This window comes from Chiloscyllium plagiosum, unplaced genomic scaffold (genome assembly GCF_037043375.1).
Source record: "Chiloscyllium plagiosum isolate Xiang-an unplaced genomic scaffold, Cpla_swu_hap1 HiC_scaffold_2, whole genome shotgun sequence".
Taxonomy (NCBI): domain Eukaryota; kingdom Metazoa; phylum Chordata; class Chondrichthyes; order Orectolobiformes; family Hemiscylliidae; genus Chiloscyllium; species Chiloscyllium plagiosum.
In genome coordinates, this window is record NW_028270140.1 from 134624998 (window position 1) to 134642572 (window position 17575).

Below are 17575 nucleotides of genomic sequence, written 5' to 3' on the forward strand. Positions count from 1 at the left end.
GTTTACAAAGCAACCATGTTAACTTGCCATCTGTATAATAGTGGCTGACTACCATTTGAACTGGAACTATTCTGAGAAACCTCCTTGGAGAGAAAGTTCCAACCCAAAGGCAGCATTCCGAGGTCAACCACAGCTCTGCTAAATGTGTCTCAGCAAGCTAAAAGTACTATAGGGACAGGAAACCTTCTCTTTCTTTAGGCCTGCTCTAACTACAATGTCTACCTCTACAAACGATCCCTAACTATTTACAAACTGACGCCATCGCAGTTGCTGAATTCTGACTTCAAGTTGTTAACACCTTCACCTTTGGAAAGAGAACCATTAAAAAAAATCTTTTCACCCGACCTACTTTAACCTTTGTGTGCGCATCTTAGGCAACAACTGTGTCACTTTTTATGCAATAAATTTCAGCAGTACATTCTATAATTAGCTAACATTTGATCTTGTTTAAGACAAGAGATTTACTGTAGGTTATCCTTATTTTTAATTGGAGTACTCAAAAAACTAAAAGAGGACTGAATAAGCTCTGCAAGTTTGTGGTTTCTCGACCACTGAGGACCTACTCAGCGTCAGTAGCATGTGGGTTTCATGTTGCCTCAGATAAGATCCTTCTGACAATAAAATCATATGGATGACAGTTGTCATTGTGGTTTTGAAAGTAAGAGGTTAATGTTTACTCTGTGAACATGAATAGGGCAGCATAGTGAAGAGGGGATAAATACATAGGAACCAATAGTACCATGGAAGACATGGAATGCAATAAGTCACAATGGATGACCCCTCCACCCATTGATGGATTTGGAAGATTGTCATGCTAAGAGTGATTAATGCTACTCATGTATCAAATGCATTTAGTTTTATGTGGTAAAGGCATCAATTGATGTCTCACTCAAGAATATCAAAGGTGTCACTTAATAAAACTGTACAGGTCAGTTAGGAGGGTTATCTTTGTCAAGCATCACATTCCAAATAAATGTAAGATGAAGTAGATGGTGTGTAACACCCGTAACTGAGTATGGACGATGAGGGTAAATGAGGCCCAATTCCTTTATGCTTGCCCATTTGATCACTGACTTTTGTTTCAATTAGTTGACTACCTCTGACAATCATTAGGATAAAGCAAAATTGCAATCACACAACACTCATTGTAATAGATGCTAAACGGGGGGGTTGCATTACGAGAGAAAACAAAATCTTACTCATCTCAACATGGTATCTGTGACATTCACCTCCCTGTCTTGCACTCTTCTCTACATCCCTGCATCTGCCAGAAAATCCCAGCAAACAACAAACAGTCAACACTCCTTGAACAACTCGCATATTAAGACCTAGCATTGTACATGCAAGTGTGCCCTAGGGATCAGAAACTTATCCAAGCATATTATCCAGATGCCATCTGGCCAGGTTACCTCACTTGTGCACTGATACCGAAAGTAGTCCTGCAGTCAGTTCACAGTTCTACTGCCCCAGTCCGCTTACAGTTCTCCTGCCCCACCATACATTTTGTGCATGAAACACACAGCTGGGTAGAAGTCAAACATATCAGGTTGGTAGAATGGCCTCAGCATTTTACCTCATTGAACTGGCAACCTCAAAATCAGTATTTTGTTTGTTTTGATGATTGCTACTCGATCCAAATTTTATTTGCATTTGTCTGGAGAGGTCATTAGTTCTAAACGTATCATTTCATGAGATGCTTTACATAGCTATGTTTCCAAATTGACCTACCCACAGTTTTATTAAGTATCATCTTGAATGTACTTTTGAGTGAAACACCAGTTGATGCCTTCACCACATAGAAGTAAATGCAATTGATTTCTGACTAACATTAACAGTTATAGCACCACAGTCTTTCAAATCCAACAATAGATGAAGGGGTTATCCATTGTAATTCACCTCATGTCCTCCATGGTATCATTGGTTCCCACGTATATATTTCCCATTCACTATGCTCCACTATTCATATTCTGTAGGGACTGCTGTGTGCCCAGTGAAACTAGCAAACTACAATTTGAATCCAATTTTTCCTATTGTCTTACATTTCTACTTGTTAATTTTTGTCACTGAGCCAAGTGAAATTCTGTACTCTACCTCTACCCTTAACAATCGATTTCATAAAGACCTCGATCAGGACATTCCTCAGCTTTGCTTAACTTGTGAACACAGCCCCGGTTAGTTCAACCATTCCTGACAGGCCCTCCTCCCAGCTCTTGTATTGTCACAATCCCTATTTTGTTCCAGAAGTGTGGAAGAACTGTCAAAAGTTGCAAATATAAATTTCAACATTCTTTTCCGCCTGCTTCCTTCTCCTTTGAAACCTAATGTTTGATGATGATAAGTTCATATTCAAGGCAATCTAATTGCAGATATTTTATTTTGATTACTCAGGAGGATGCCTTTATAATTGTGAAAAAAGTTTGAACTTGTGAAGTTAGAAATTTGTCTCAGGTAGTGGTGCAAAATGACAGTTATTAATTCAGCTGCTTGATCAATGCATCGCCTGATAATTATTATCATTGATTCCAATGAAATTGAATATCAGGCATCACGGCTAAATTGATAGTGTCTGTTTTGTGCCACCAACAGAGTCAAATGTCTGGGCTGATATTTTTTCTGACTTGCCAGATTTAGCTTATAGAGTCATAGACCCTTCAGTCCAACTTGTCCATGTTGACCAGATATCCTAAACTAATCTCATCTCATTTGCCAGCACTCTCTCCCTCTAAACTCTTTCCATTCATGTACCCATCCAGATGCCCTTTAAATATTGTAATTGTACTAGCCTCCACCACTTTCTCTGGCAGTCCATTCCATACGTGCACCACCCTTTGCATGAAAAAGTTGCTCCTTAGGTCCCTTTTAAATATTTCCCCTCTCACCCTTAACCTATGCCCCCTAGTTCTGGGAAAAGATCCTATCCATGTCCCTCATGATTTTAGAAACCTCTATAATATCACCCCTCAACCTCCAACACTTATGGGAAAACAGCTCCAGCCTATTCAGCATCTCCATATTGCTCAAACCCTCCAAACCTAGCAACAATCTTGAAAGTCTTTTCTAAACCCTTTCAAGTATCACAACCTCATTCGATAGGAGGGAGATCAGAATTGCACACAATGTTTCATAACCAAATGTCCTGGACAGCCGCAAAATGACCTCCCAAGTCCTATACTCAATGCTCAACTCTTATGCAAAGTCTCCTTATTCATGATATGAACCTACTATCTTAATACATTTTTCCATTATTATTGCCCTAACTTTGTAAACCATTTGTTTCAGACATTTATATGATCTTAAAAATTCTATGAACCAAAAATTTGCATTAAACTTTAAAATATTGATAATTTAACTAGCTAACTTCCCAGAATAAAGTCTCCAATAGATACTTTTAAGACAATGAAGATTTTGGTAGGATTAATAATATTCTTAATAAAGTTCTGCTCTTCTCTCCGATGAGATTTCCATTTGGATCTTCTACTTTGTTCACCTTCTTTACTTGTGCCCCTTCTAATGTTTGATCACTCTTTTTGTCTGTTGCTTTAGGAAATATTTTATTATTTAACCTCCCCTTCACCCTGTTCCAGATCTTCTCCTTTGTTGTCCCTACCCACTTCACTCTTCAACTGTTTTAAAAACCTTTGTTTTTCTATTTCTCTTCAGGTCTGAGTGAAAGGTGCCAACCTGAAATGTTAAATGTTAGCTGGCTGACCTGCTGAGTTCAATGCTGATTTCAAATTTCCATCACCTGCAGTATTTTGGTTTCCACTGAAGATATTTCTAATTGTCTGGAAGGCCAAAGCCTGGTCACCCTATTCACAAACTTATCCAACAAGGTAGTTACTTCTTTTCCCAGAAACCTCTTTACCCAGAGATAGTGGGGTGAGAATGGGAAATGTGCTAGCACAAGAAATACTTGAGGAAACGAGCATAGATCTACTCAAGGAGAAACTAGATGAACACATTTGTGAGCAGTCTCGATCAAGTATTTTGTGGACAATGGAATGGATCAAATTATCTAATTCTGTACTGTAAAAACTACACACTGCATAATATTGTGTAATCTATTGTGTAGGTCATTATCATAGAGACTTTATTACTCAAGTGGTGGAAAGACCTGAAATTTACTTTAGGTTTAAATTGGTTCTTGCTGAAAGATATTTAGGTGGGAACCGCAGTCCTTTTTAAATTTGTCACTCAGCTGGTAGGATGAAGGTTCTCTCAGATTTGGGACAGCATAGCTTGCTGTCAATTCAGCTTCCTTTATACTCAACCTCAATATCTTCCCTCAAATAGAACTGTTCATGAACCAGTGCGAATTTTTCCCAATTGCTAGGTTTTGTGCCAATTACTTTTGTGTTTTGAATACCTGGCCTCAAGAAATCGAAGCTTCGCAGGGCGAAACCACTTGTCAGTCCATTAATCTGCGCTGAATTTCAGCACAAGTCCCAAAGGTGAATCAGCTGTGTGCTAGCGCACCGTGACTCCCAGATCTCCCCCCAAGGATTCTGGGATATTGATCACACTTCTAAAAATATTCGAGTTTCTCAAGTTTCGCAATTTAGTGCTCACAGCACAAAGCCTCAACTGACAGGAGCATATATCAGAAATGCAGGAACAGAGGTTAGACAATTTTCTCTCCAAGATTTCCATCTTCACCAGCAGGAGTGCCAAATTCTGAGGTTCATCCCATTTACTCTTGAACAATTGGCTATTTTTAAGCCCGTAGTCATCATTTGTCATTAAAACTGATGGATGCCCATGACATTACTTATGGATTTATATGGATTGACCTAGTCCCGCTCTCAACTGCCTCTACGGTAATGAGTGCATTATAATTGGAAGTCAAGGCCTCCCAGTTTGCTACTTCCAATGCTAAACTTTTCCCCTCATTCAGTTCATTGTCTGGTTGCTTGTCTTTCTCTCTCTCTCTCTCTCTCTCCCTCTCTCTCTATTATTTCAGCCCACACCGATATTAAGATTTGATCTCCACATTGTGGTTCCTTCATTGTCCAGCCTAGTTTAATTTGCTTTCAACTCAAATTTTCACATATTGTTCGGCACAGGGTGGGGGAGTTTAACATCCTAATTGCTTCTTCCTCAGAGATCTCTCGACAACAGGAGCAAATTCAAAACACTTTCTCCTCAGAGGCATCACAAGATGGTGAGTGGTGCTGGGATGTCAAACGTGCGATTCATCAAGAATTACTGGGCTGCAATAAGACAAAGAACTGCGAATGCTGGAGATCTGAAACAAAAGCAAAGTGCTGGAGAACACAGCAAGTCTGGCAGCAACTGTGGAGAGAGAAAGAAAGTCAACATTTCGGGTCCAGTGACCCTTTGTGGAACTGCTGAGAAATGGTGGCATTAGGGGGCGGGGTATGGGAGACTTGTCAAAACAGAAAGGTAAACAGAAACTTAAACACAGAATCAATAATGAGGAAGGAACCTGGACTGGTGTGAAAGGTGCAGTGCTTCAACTGTCATAATGGTAGTGAGAGACACAATGAATCTCCCTGCATTACCTGCAAATGTTGTGAAGACAGGCTCAAATAAGGCATTCAAGAAGGTATTTGATCATTTTTGTTTGGCTGGTAATAGTGTATAGGGTTATGGAAAAAAGGCAGGAGATTGGCACGAGGTAATAGAACAGGCATGATGGGCTGAATAGCCTTATTCTGCAACATCATAATTCTGTGATCCTGTGAATAGGGCAGAAAAGGTTTTATGGCTGACAAAGTGCTGACTTGCGTAGATCTATTAAGGTCAGCACAAGACAATCTCACACTATGATTTTCCTTTCTCCACAATAGCAATTAAAGAAGTTGACATTGAACTTGCTTTGTGGAAGTTTTTAATAGTTTTTTTAAAGATTAATTAGTTATGCTGCCAATTGAATATTGCAAGGGGCACACCTTGTTATACTTCCTGCTTATATATACCAAGAATCAGAAGCTGCTTTAGATGTCCATGGAAGAATCTTTTGAGAGGGTATGTAGTAGAGATGAGAATTTGCATGACTCTCTTATTGTACCCTTATTAATTTCCAACTCCACACCTGTAACTGGAAACAAAGTGATATAATCTCAAAATCAGCTTTTGGTCACAAGAATTCAATCTGAATATACTTATTTTATGTGTTAGCCAAACATACCCATCCAATTTTCCACACAGGAAATCCTTGGCTTCAACCAAGGAAGAGATTCTGAGACACAGAATTATCTTTTCTGAGAGTGAAGAATTGAATGTTACAGAGTTAAGTTATTATCATTACCTTCCATTTGTATGGCATTTCTTCCATCCAACAACAGTTCAGAATGTTTCTCAAGGGACCTAAGTGGACACCAAGCAGGAATCAGAAAGTAAAAGCACAACTTTCAAAATATAGTTAACTGAATCCTGGACCAACTATAAATTCAGAGCTGAAAAATGTGTTGCTGGAAAAGCGCAGCAGGTCAGGCAGCATCAAAGGAACAGGAGAATCAACGTTTCGGGCATAAGCCCTTCTTCAGGAATGAGGAGGGTGTGCCAAGCAGGCTAAGATAATAGGTAGGGAGGAGGGACTTGGGGGAGGGGCGTTGGGTTGGGACTGAGAAAAGGTGTGGGGAGGGGAAATGAGGAAGGCAGGTCCTTGGCCTCCTCCATCGCCAGACCATGGCAACACGATGCCTGGAGGAAGAGCGCGTCATCTTCTGCTTAGGAACCCTCCAACGAATGAATGCAGATTTCTCCACCTTCTTCATTTCCCCTCCCACCACCTTTTCTTAGTCCCAACCCTCAGACTCAGCACCACCTTCTTGACCTGCAATCTTCTTCCCTACCTCTCCGCCCCCAACCGCTCTCCGGCCTATCACCCTCACCTTAACCTCCTTCCACCTATCGCATTCTCAATGCCCCTCCCCCAAGTCCCTCCTCCCTACCTTTTATCTTAGCCTGCTTGGCACACCCTCCTCATTCCTGAAGAAGGGTTCATGCCCGAAACGTCGATTCTCCTGCTCCTTGGATGCTGCCTGACTTGTTGCGCTTTTCCAGCAACACATTTTTCAGCTCTGATCTCCAGCATCTGCAGTCCTCACTTTCTCCCAACTATGAATTCATTCAAATAGTATCCAAACTCACCTTGTTCCTCAATTTAAATGAAAGTTTGACCCAATTAATAGAACAAAGCAGTGTCTTCACACTGAGCGATAGAGGAAACCAAAGAAGAAAATCGCCTTCCTCGACAGAGAGAAGGAGAGTGAGGCTGAAGTAAATAAACCATAATCATCCTTACATTTGGGAAGGTTATAAGAGTGCAGCCACATAATTTTGGTAAGGTCGGATGAGATAGCATCATAGAGTCATACAGTGCAGAAATAGACTCTTTGGTCCAACTCATCCTTGCCAACCAGATTTCCCAAACTGAGCTAATCCTATTTGCCTCCGTTTAGCCCATATCCCTCTAAACCTCTCCTGTTCACATACCTGTCCAAATGTCTTTTAAGTGTTCTCAATGTACTCGACTCCACCATTTTCTCTAGCAGGTTAGTCCATGTATGCACCACCCTCCGTGTGAAAAAAGTTGCCCTTCAGGTCCCTTTTAAATCTTTTCCCTGTCATGTTAAAACTATGCCGTCTAGTTTTAGATTCCCCGACTCCGGGGAAAACATCTTGGCTGTTTACCCTATCCATGCCCCTCATGATTTGATAAACCTTTATCAGGTCACCCCTCAGCCTCCTCCCTTCCAGGGAAAGAAGTCCCAGTCTATCCAAGCTTTCTTTATAACACAAACCCTTCAGTCTCAGTGACACCCTTGTAAACCTTTTATACAACCTTTCCAGTTTAATAACATCCTCCTATAGCAGAGCAAATCATCCGTTGTATTTCTTTTGAATAGCTGAGAAAGCTGATCCTGAAAAGGAAAAATATGTCACAAGTGCCATAGTTGTCTCTTGGTGATGATACAGGATGACCTTGACTTGAAGCTTGTTCTGGGGTTACCATCTGGTTTGAAATATCAGAAGCCATTGTGGTGGCAAACTGCAGTCACAATTAGTCACCATTTGCATCGACTGCAAGTCAGAGTTTCTCACTTATCATGAATATTCTCCTGACAGCACCATGAATTGGAGCTTTGTGCATCCTGCCAGTCTCGTGATATATGCTACCTCCCCCTCTAATATTCCATATGGGGGTGTTATCAGCTCCCATTCTCTGCACATGCCCAAAACAGTGAAACTTCCTTTGCTTGATTTGGTTTATTATTATCATATGTACTGAGATGCAGTAAAAAGTATTGTATTGTATGCTAACCAGACAAATCATAACTGACAGAAGTATGTCAGGATAATAGTACAGTGTAACAGTTTCAGGGTAATCCCCAGTTTCAAAAGGAAAGATTGCAAGAAAATGGCCTTTTGTGAAAAACTGATCGACCTGGCATCAGTGCAGGCAGGGTTTCCCAGCAGGCCTGTCAGAATAAGGACACACCTTCCTCTGGGGACAGAGATCCTCAGAGGTATGTGACAACTCGACCAACAAAACCGCACCTGCCAGATATCATATCAAGGGACAGGCATAAAAATGGTAATGAATCCCAAAAGTTTGAACAATGGAGCCTGTCTCGTTAATGGGATGACGATTTACACTCATCTGAAAACAGTTGGAGAGGTTCCATGAAGTCATCAAAATTTGGGGCGGTATTGACCCTTTTGCTTCCATGAATGATGAGATTAATCCGGCCCCAGCGATCACTGGAGATTCTTTGTGAAATGGAATGACCTGAGGGGCAGAGCCAGCCGGCCCTTTGGAATTGCACGGGTAAAGGGGGCAGCAGGGACTGCTATCGGGGGCTCTGTTCCTTTCTCACTCTGAGCTCGCTGCATCTCTGTACGCCAACCCTTTGGGGCTGAAGACATTGACCCTGTCTGCGACCTCGCACTCCGGAAGTCAACAACAATACCCGAGAGGGAGCTCCACCGGACAAGGAACAAGTCCCTTTGAGACCTTAAGAACCCTTTTCAGGCCTGGGACAGTCGTACTCTGGAGTAGTTGGTTAGGGATAGGGGGAGGGTGGTCGTGTAACTCTTAAAGTATAAGTACTCTGTCAATTGTGCAAGATTTACATTGTGTCCACTCCAATTTTCTTTTATTTTATATCATAACTTGGAGTGTCAGTTTCATCGAAGTATTGTATGGATTGGGCAAGTTGAAATTTTCTCTGTAATAAAGCTCACTGGTAATGTTGAACTCACATTTGAGTCCATCTGTGCTCCTTCTAGGTATACCGATTCTGGCTGAGTTCACAGCAGATCCAAGACTAATTCCAGTGTCAAGGACTGAAGGATGATCTGGGTGATGTGAAACACCCACTCAAGAGGGATTGCTAGCCTGGATAAGCAGTTTGATCTCTCTTTTTCTCTCTTGGGGTACTGCCCAAGTGGGTAGGTGCCAGATGGCCGTTGTCCCACCAACAAGAGAGGGAATCGCCCAGGCATTGGTGGTGGTCAAGATTACTGTGTGGAGATAAGTTCTAACTCACTGGTCAGGCTATCAACAGTGAGTTTGGTTCAGTGCTCTCTCTCCAGTGGAGTTGCCCTCGTGCCGCATTCCGAGTCTTTGAAGTTCAGTAATTGGTGAACCCCAGACATCGGCCTGAGGGCGGAGTAAAGGAAAGAGGCCCCTCCACAACCGAATGCAGAATATAGTGTGACAGCGATAGAGAGGGTGCAGAGAAAGATCAACCCTAACATATGGGAGGACGGTTCATAAGTCTGACAACAGCGGAAAAGAAACTGTTCTTAAATCTATTGAAAAATAGAATCCCTACAGTGCAGAAGCAGGGCCTTTGGCACGCCAAGTCCACACCGATCCTCAGAAGAACACCACACCCAGAACCTTGCCCCTAATCTATTCCTGCAGCCCTGAATTTCCCATGGGAAATCCATCCAACAGACACATCCATGGGCACTATGGATAATTTAGCATGGTAAGGCGAGGCAACAGCCTAGTCGTGTTATCACTGGACTGTTAGTCCAGAGACCCAGGTAATGTTCTGGGGCCCTGGGTTCAAATCCCACCATGGTAGATGGTAGAATTAGAATTCAATAAATATCTGGAATTAAAAGTCTAATGATGACCATAAATGCATTGAATGTAAAAACCCATCTGGTTCAATAATGGATAATGTCCTTTAGGAAAGTAAACTATCTTGCTTACATGTGATTCCAGACCCACAGCCATGTGGTTGACTCTTAACTGTCCTCTGGTTAATTAGGAGAAAGGGAGGTCTGCAGATGCTGGAGATCACAGTTGAGAGTGTTTTGCTGGAAAAGCACAGCAGGTCAGGCAGCATCTGAGGAGCAGGAAAATCGACGTTTTGGGCCAGAGCCCTTCATCAGGAATGGGCTGATTTCTGATAAAGTGATCGGCCTGAAACATCGATTTTCCTGCTCCTCGGATGCTGCCTGATCTGCTGTACTTGTCCAGCAACACACTCTTAACTCTGATCTCCAGCATCTGCAGACCTCACTGTCTCCTAGTTCATTTCAACCTTACTGTGAAGCCTCTTTATAGGATGCCTTCCTTGAAGAAGTTCTCCTCCTCTCTCTACAAAGATGTCAGTGAGTTCCTCTCTCACTGTACTCCCCAAGTCCTCTCCTCTGCCCTGAAGCTCTTCAGCCGCGTCCTCAAGCAGACTCGCTACCACAGCTACATCTCTTTCCTCAGTGCCTGCTTACAGAACCATCTGTTCCCACATGGGCTCTGGACCACATTCAGAACAACCAATTTGGACCTGAACAAGATATTTAATACACATTACAAATCCTAAACCTCCAACAACGATTCTCTTTCGGAATCCTCTGCTCCACGCTATCGGCCATGCGCTCCCATCTACTCTACCTGCAGTCAGTCCTACCCGAGCACAGAGCCACACTCTCCCAGACCCTGCAGCGGACCTCTGTATTTCTACATCCTCAGGAAGATACATGCACTCAACAAACAGTATTTATCAACCTCATTCCTGATGAAGAGCTCTGGCCCAAAACATCGATTTTCCTGCTCCTTGGATGCTGCCTGACCTGCTGTGCTTTTCTAGCAACCCACTCTCAAGTTGGGAAGGAGCTCAGCAAGTCTGCCTTATTATCTATATTGACGTGGAAAAAAAAATGAGAATTTTAAGTTATTGAATTCAAACAATTATGCAAAAAGATCTGGACAACAGCCAGGCTTCTGTTGATACGTAGCAAATAATATTTCCGCCACACAAATGCATGGCAATGACCATTGGCAGCAAGAGAAAATCGGCATTACCATCAGTGAATATCATCACCGGATCCCCAATTATCAACCTCTACCATTGACCAGAAACTGAATTGGATGAGCCACATAAGTACAATGGCTACAAGAGCAGGCCATGCCTGGGAATTCGACAAAGAAGAACTCACTGGGTGCTTCCCCAAATTCTGTCCACCATCCACAAGGCATAAGTAGAATCATAGAACGCCTATAGTGCGGAAGCAGGCCATTCAGCATAACAAGTCTACACTGGCCCTCCAAAGAGCATCCCACCCAGACCTACCCTATCTGTAACCCTGCATTTCCCGTGGCTAACCCACCTGGATATACCTGCACACCATGGGTGATTTAGCATGACCAATCCACCAAGCTGAACATTGTTGGACTGTGGGAGGAAACTGGAGCACCCAAAGGAAACCCATAAAGATCCAGGGAGAATGTGCAAACTCCACACAGTTGCCTGAGGATGGAATTGAATCTGAATCCCAGTGCTAACCACTGAGCCACTGTGCCACCCAGGTGAGTGATGGAATATCTCTCCTTGCTTGGATGACAGCACCTCCAACAATCTGCAGGAAGTTGACAACTAGGACAAAGGTGCCCCTTTGACTGGCAACCTCTTCACCACCAAAGCACAGTGGCAACAGTCCGCACCATCTACAAGATGCATTGCAATAACTCTGGCAGAACCTTTCAAATCCATGCCCTACACCAGCTACACCAAGGACAAGGGCAACAGATGCGTGGGAGCATAACCACCTGCAAGTTCTCCTCCAAATTATGCATCATCCTGATTTGGAACTATATCACCATTCCTTCAGTGTTGCTCAGTCTTGAACTTGAACTCCTTTCTGAACAGCTCTGTGCCCCCACACCAGAAGGACTACAGAGGTTGAAGAAGACAGCTTGGCACTATCTTTTCATAGTTCGGAATGGATAAGAAAATCTGCCTGAGACAGTGATGTCCACATCTCATGATTGAATTAAAAAAATCTCAGGCAGGAATTTATGGAGCCTACTGGGGTGGACAACATGGGCAGGCACAAAGCATTACACAAGTGACTGTCATTAGAATCCCAATGGCTGGAAAATCTTAAGTGATTAATTAGGGGGGAGGAAATTTAATAAAATGGGAAACATGTCCATTAGCAGTGGGAAGATAATTTTTATGCTTAATTGTCCGTATGGATGTAATTTAAATGAAATTCAATGAGATTAAATCATGCCTGTACAATTTACTGAAACTTAGACATGTCCCTTGTGTCTGTCGTACTTATCCAGTGCAAACTAGTGGCTTAATTGTGGCTTGCTTGGCTCACTGTATGAATATTTTAGACTCTTGGGAGACTGAATCACAAGGCATAATCATGCAGATGTTTTCAAAGTTTAAACGCCTATTGAGCTGATACTCTGAAACATCAGGAGGGCAATTGCGAACTGAGACGTATTGGGTAGAAAATTCAAAGGGCTAGCATATGTCTGAAATGCAGAAACAGTAACTCTTAAGTATCCTCACAGATCTGTATCCAAGACAGAAGGACATTTCGAAAATTTGCTACAAGGAAAGCCAGAGGCATTGTGAACATATGAATCATTCACCCTATGCTTGTTCATTCTTGAAGACGAGATGGGGATGCACAATTGATATCCCAGACCTCAGTTAAAGCTGCTGCTCACTAAATTATCTTGCATTAGAGGAGGAACTTTCTCCCTGAATTTGGAATGCCTCTTAGTGCCACAGCAACAGAAATGCCGATGCTGGGGATTTAAATGCGGAACTTTAAAAGTTTGCAAGATGATTTACAACTCAAAAACAGGGCTGGCTGCCCTACAAATGTGGCATTGTTTCCTCCACAGCCACAAGGTGAGGCAGGGCCTTTTGATGTTAGAGTTCCCATCACTTTCACCATGTGACTGGGCAGCATGCCTATAAACCCACCTTCATGAACTTGCCACAACTGAACCTATTTCAATTTATTGATACAGGTCAGCTCCAGAGCCTGCTGACTTCCTGGTCCACAGGCAGGTGCTTCAAGAACAGGGTGAAATCCAGTCAAGTGCAGTGTTACTCTTACTACAATAATCAAATTAGTCCTACATTGTTCTTAAGTTATGACCTGACAATCACTGCTAATGAGCACTTTCCAGGGCAAAACCTATTATCACATACATTTTGACAGAAGGTTTTGCAGTTTGTAACGTTAACAGCATACACTTTTTCCAGCAGTTAATTCAAGTGAGGAAACCTGACTTGTCCAGTACCATTTGCTAATTGCTTAAATCTAATATCTGGGTTGCACAGAAACTTGGCTAAATGAAACGGCATACACAAGCACATGCACAAAGTCAGTGAAAGTTATAACCATGATGAAGAAACCACAATATCACCCACGCTTAAGATTCAAATAGCTTTCATTTTTATTATGCAGGAGTTTTCTGTAGGCTGAATCATTTAATTGATGCAGAACAAACACTGAACATGCATTTTTCTAGTCAATATGATTTCATGCTATGTTGGGCAATTCTGATCACATTGGGACCTTTTGATGTGCCTCTTAGCCAAGATGTTGGATATGACTTGAAGAAAATTTGCTAGAATTGTAGAGAAATTTTGTTTTGTCATGGTGAGGTTTTGTTCAGAAGTTATTTTATTTCTAGAAATGACACTTGCACTGGGCAACACTTTTTCTGTTTTTTTTTCAGTTTCCCTTTGGCAGTCTATGTGAAATATTCATAAATACCAATAACAGACAGTGCTTCCCACTTGCAATCAGCATTTTGGGAGCTGATGCTGTCAACAATTGGTGACAAAAATGAAGTCAAGCCAGGCTCCTCTTTCAAGTTATAGCTATTTTAATCAAGGTGTATAAACATGCTATGACACACCTCAGTGGCTGGTGGGACTTGAACCTGGACCTCCTAATAGAGACACAACCTTTGTACCACATGACCCCCCCCCCCCCTTCCACATGCATTCTGTTGCTCATGGCAGTGATATCTAATGTAACAAACTCTGAGTAGGTGATCTTCTGAGAAGAGGGTTTCCCATTCACCATCCACATCATCCAGAATTATTTCCTTTCAAAGCAACTTTCGGAGAATACGGGGCCTCATAACAACAATAATCAGAAATACAGTTCAGAACATACAACAACAAAGGGTAAATGGATAAAAATGGACAACAAGGAATGAGTGAAGTTGAAAAGGAAAAGGAAAGGGAGTAATATAGGAGGAGAGAAAGAAAGAGCAACAGGTCAGAACTGTCTTTTGTGTTAGAGGAGGGAAGAGAATGCTAACATTACCTGAAGGTAATCATAAATCAAAACCAAAAGAACTGAAGATGCTGCGATCAGAAACAAAAACAGAAATTGCTGGAAATGCTCAGCAGGTCTGGCAGCATCGGTGAAGAGAAATCAGTTAACTTTTGGATCTGGTGACCCTTTCTCAGAACTATTGTTGAGACACTCTTGTCAGTAGGCAGGTTCGGAGGAAGGGTCACCAGACCCGGAATCTTATCAAGGCCAATAATAATACGTGTCAAGAGTTAGGTAAATAAAGTGGTACTGCACCATCATCAACTATTTTTAAAAGTATATTCTCAGGATGCAGAGAACCAGTTTATGAAACCGCATTGCTGTGGGTCAGAAATCCCACAGAGGCCAGAGGAGGCAAGGGCAGTAGATTTCCTTCCTGACAGGACGTTAGTGAACCAGATGAGTTCATTGTGAGAAAGAATGATAATTTAATTGACTTGAGACCACCATTCAATTCCAGATTTTTTAAACTTGGAAAATGCATGCAAATTCCACTTGTTGTGGTGGCGTTTGAGTTTGTGTACTCATAGCATTGGTTTACAGCCGTGAGTTATTAATCCAATGATATTATCATGACACCACCATCTCTCCCTGTGCAGTGGTGTAAAAACTATCATTAAAGACAGTGAAGGGTGGAGAAGTGTGTCAGCTTCAACTGAATGAGAGAAGTGACTGACAATTTGAATTGTTTGAGTGACTGGATAGAGCTGTGAGGTGGGAAGATTTCCTGAATATTCGGAGAATCAGATTGATTGGACTGGAAGGGAAAACAGGAATGTCAATTTGAATTGAGGCTGGGGCAAGGAGAAGAAGATGACTAATTAAGCTGGAGATGAGGTTGCTTCAGATTTTTAGTAGACGGGAACAATAGGGTGATCCTGATGAATATTAAGAGCAATATAAAAAGTGAGAAACTATTTGTCCACAGGTTCTTGAAAGTGGCAGGATAAAGAAAGATGTTTTCATGTAAAGCTGGAACTATATAAAACATTGGTGAGGTCACAGCTGGAGCTTTGATTACTGATTAGAATCCCTCCAGTGTTGAAACAGGACATTTGGACCAACCGGCCCTCTGAAGAGTAACAAACCCAGACCCATTTCCCTCTGACTAATGCACCTAACACTAAAGAGGTAAAAACAATGACTACAGATGCTGGAAACCAGATTCTGGATTAGTGGTGCTGGAAGAGCACAGCAGTTCAGGCAGCATCCAAGGAACAGCGAAATCGACGTGCTTTATTCCTGATGAAGGGCTTTTGCCTGAAACGTCGATTTCGCTGCTCCTTGGATGCTGCCTGAACTGCTGTGATCTTCCAGCACCACTAATCCAGCACCTAACACTATCGGCAATTTAGCACAGCCAATTCACCTGACCTGCACATCTTTGTGACTGTGGGAGGAAACTGGTGCATCCCCATGCAGACACGGGGAAAACGTGCAAATGCCACACAGTCACCCGAGGCTGGAATTGAACCCAGGTCCCTGGTGCTGTGAGGCTGCAGTGCTAACCACTGAGCCACCATGCCATCTTTCTACTGCCCTCTATATCTTGTCATTGATCTGGTCATTGTATTTCAGGAAGGAAGAATTGTTCTGGATGGAGTATAGAGGAGATTTACAAGAATGTTGGTATGGCTTGAAGATTATAGCCATGAAGAGAGATTGACCAGGCTAGCATTGTTTTCCCGGGAACTGAGGCAGCTTAGGGGGTGACTTAAATGGGATGTGCAAAATTATGAGGATCTACAGAGAGTGGGCAAAAAAGAACTGGTTTCACTGATGGAGATTGCCAAGGGGTGCAGATTTAAGGTTGTTGGTCAGAGAATTAGAGGGGATACGAGGTAAAACATTTTCATCAAGAGAGTAGTGGATGTCTAGAACTTGCAGTCTAGTTTGGTGATTGGCAGAAAATCTTTATTCATTTAAAATGCTCCTGGATCTGCACCTGAAATGCAACAACCCACAAGGCTGTATACCAGGTGCTGGAAAGTGGGATTAAAATGGGTGGCTAATTTTTCTCAGCTTTCATGGGCATAGGGGGCTGAATGAACTCATTCTGTGCTGTCACATTTCTAATAGTGCTGTGGTTCAGTCCGAGCTGTTTGTTTAAAGACACATTATTCAACGTTTACAGGTAAGTCCAGTTTTTTTGCCCTTGGACTGAATGGTTTGCTTTAAGACTGCTTCAGCGCACACGTTAAGAGTCAACAACAATGCTTTGGATCTTGAGTCATATTGAGGCCAAACCAGAGAGGGATAATAAATTACCTTCCCAAAGGCTTAGTGAAGTAAAGCCAAGAGTGTAGTGCTGGAAAAGCACAGCAGGTCAGGCAGCATCAGAGGAGCAGGAAAATCAACGTTTTGAGCAAAAGCCCTTCATCAGAATTCATGATGAAGGGCTTTTGCCTGAAATGTCAATTTTCCTCCTCCTTGGATGCTGCCTGATCTGCTGTGCTTTTTCAGCACCACACTCTCAACTCTAATTTCCAGCATCTGCAGTCCTCACGTTCGCCTTAGTGAACCAAATGTAATTGTATAACAATCAATGGCCAGTGCCATGGTTACCATCAATGATCGTCATTTTAGGACCAATATTTATGAATTAATTGCAATTGCCATTTGTTGACATAATGGAAATTGAAGCCATGTCCTCAGAAAATTAGGTCAGAAGTCACATGATACCAGGTTATTGTCTAACAGGTTTATCTGAAATCACAAGCTTTCAGACTCACTTCACCTTTCAAAAGAGCAGCACTCTGAAAGCTTGTGATCTCAAGCTTGTGTTGGACTATAACCTGGTGTCATGGGACTTCTGACCTTGTCCACCTCAGCCCAACACCAGCACCTCCACATCTCAGAAAATTAGCTGAACCTCTGTCTTACGAGTCCAGAGTTAAGTCTCTTATTCCTCCTTCCTCCTTAAAAATCTTCATAATAAGACTCCTCTAACATACATGGAGAGTGGGGTTAGCATTCTGGAATTGAT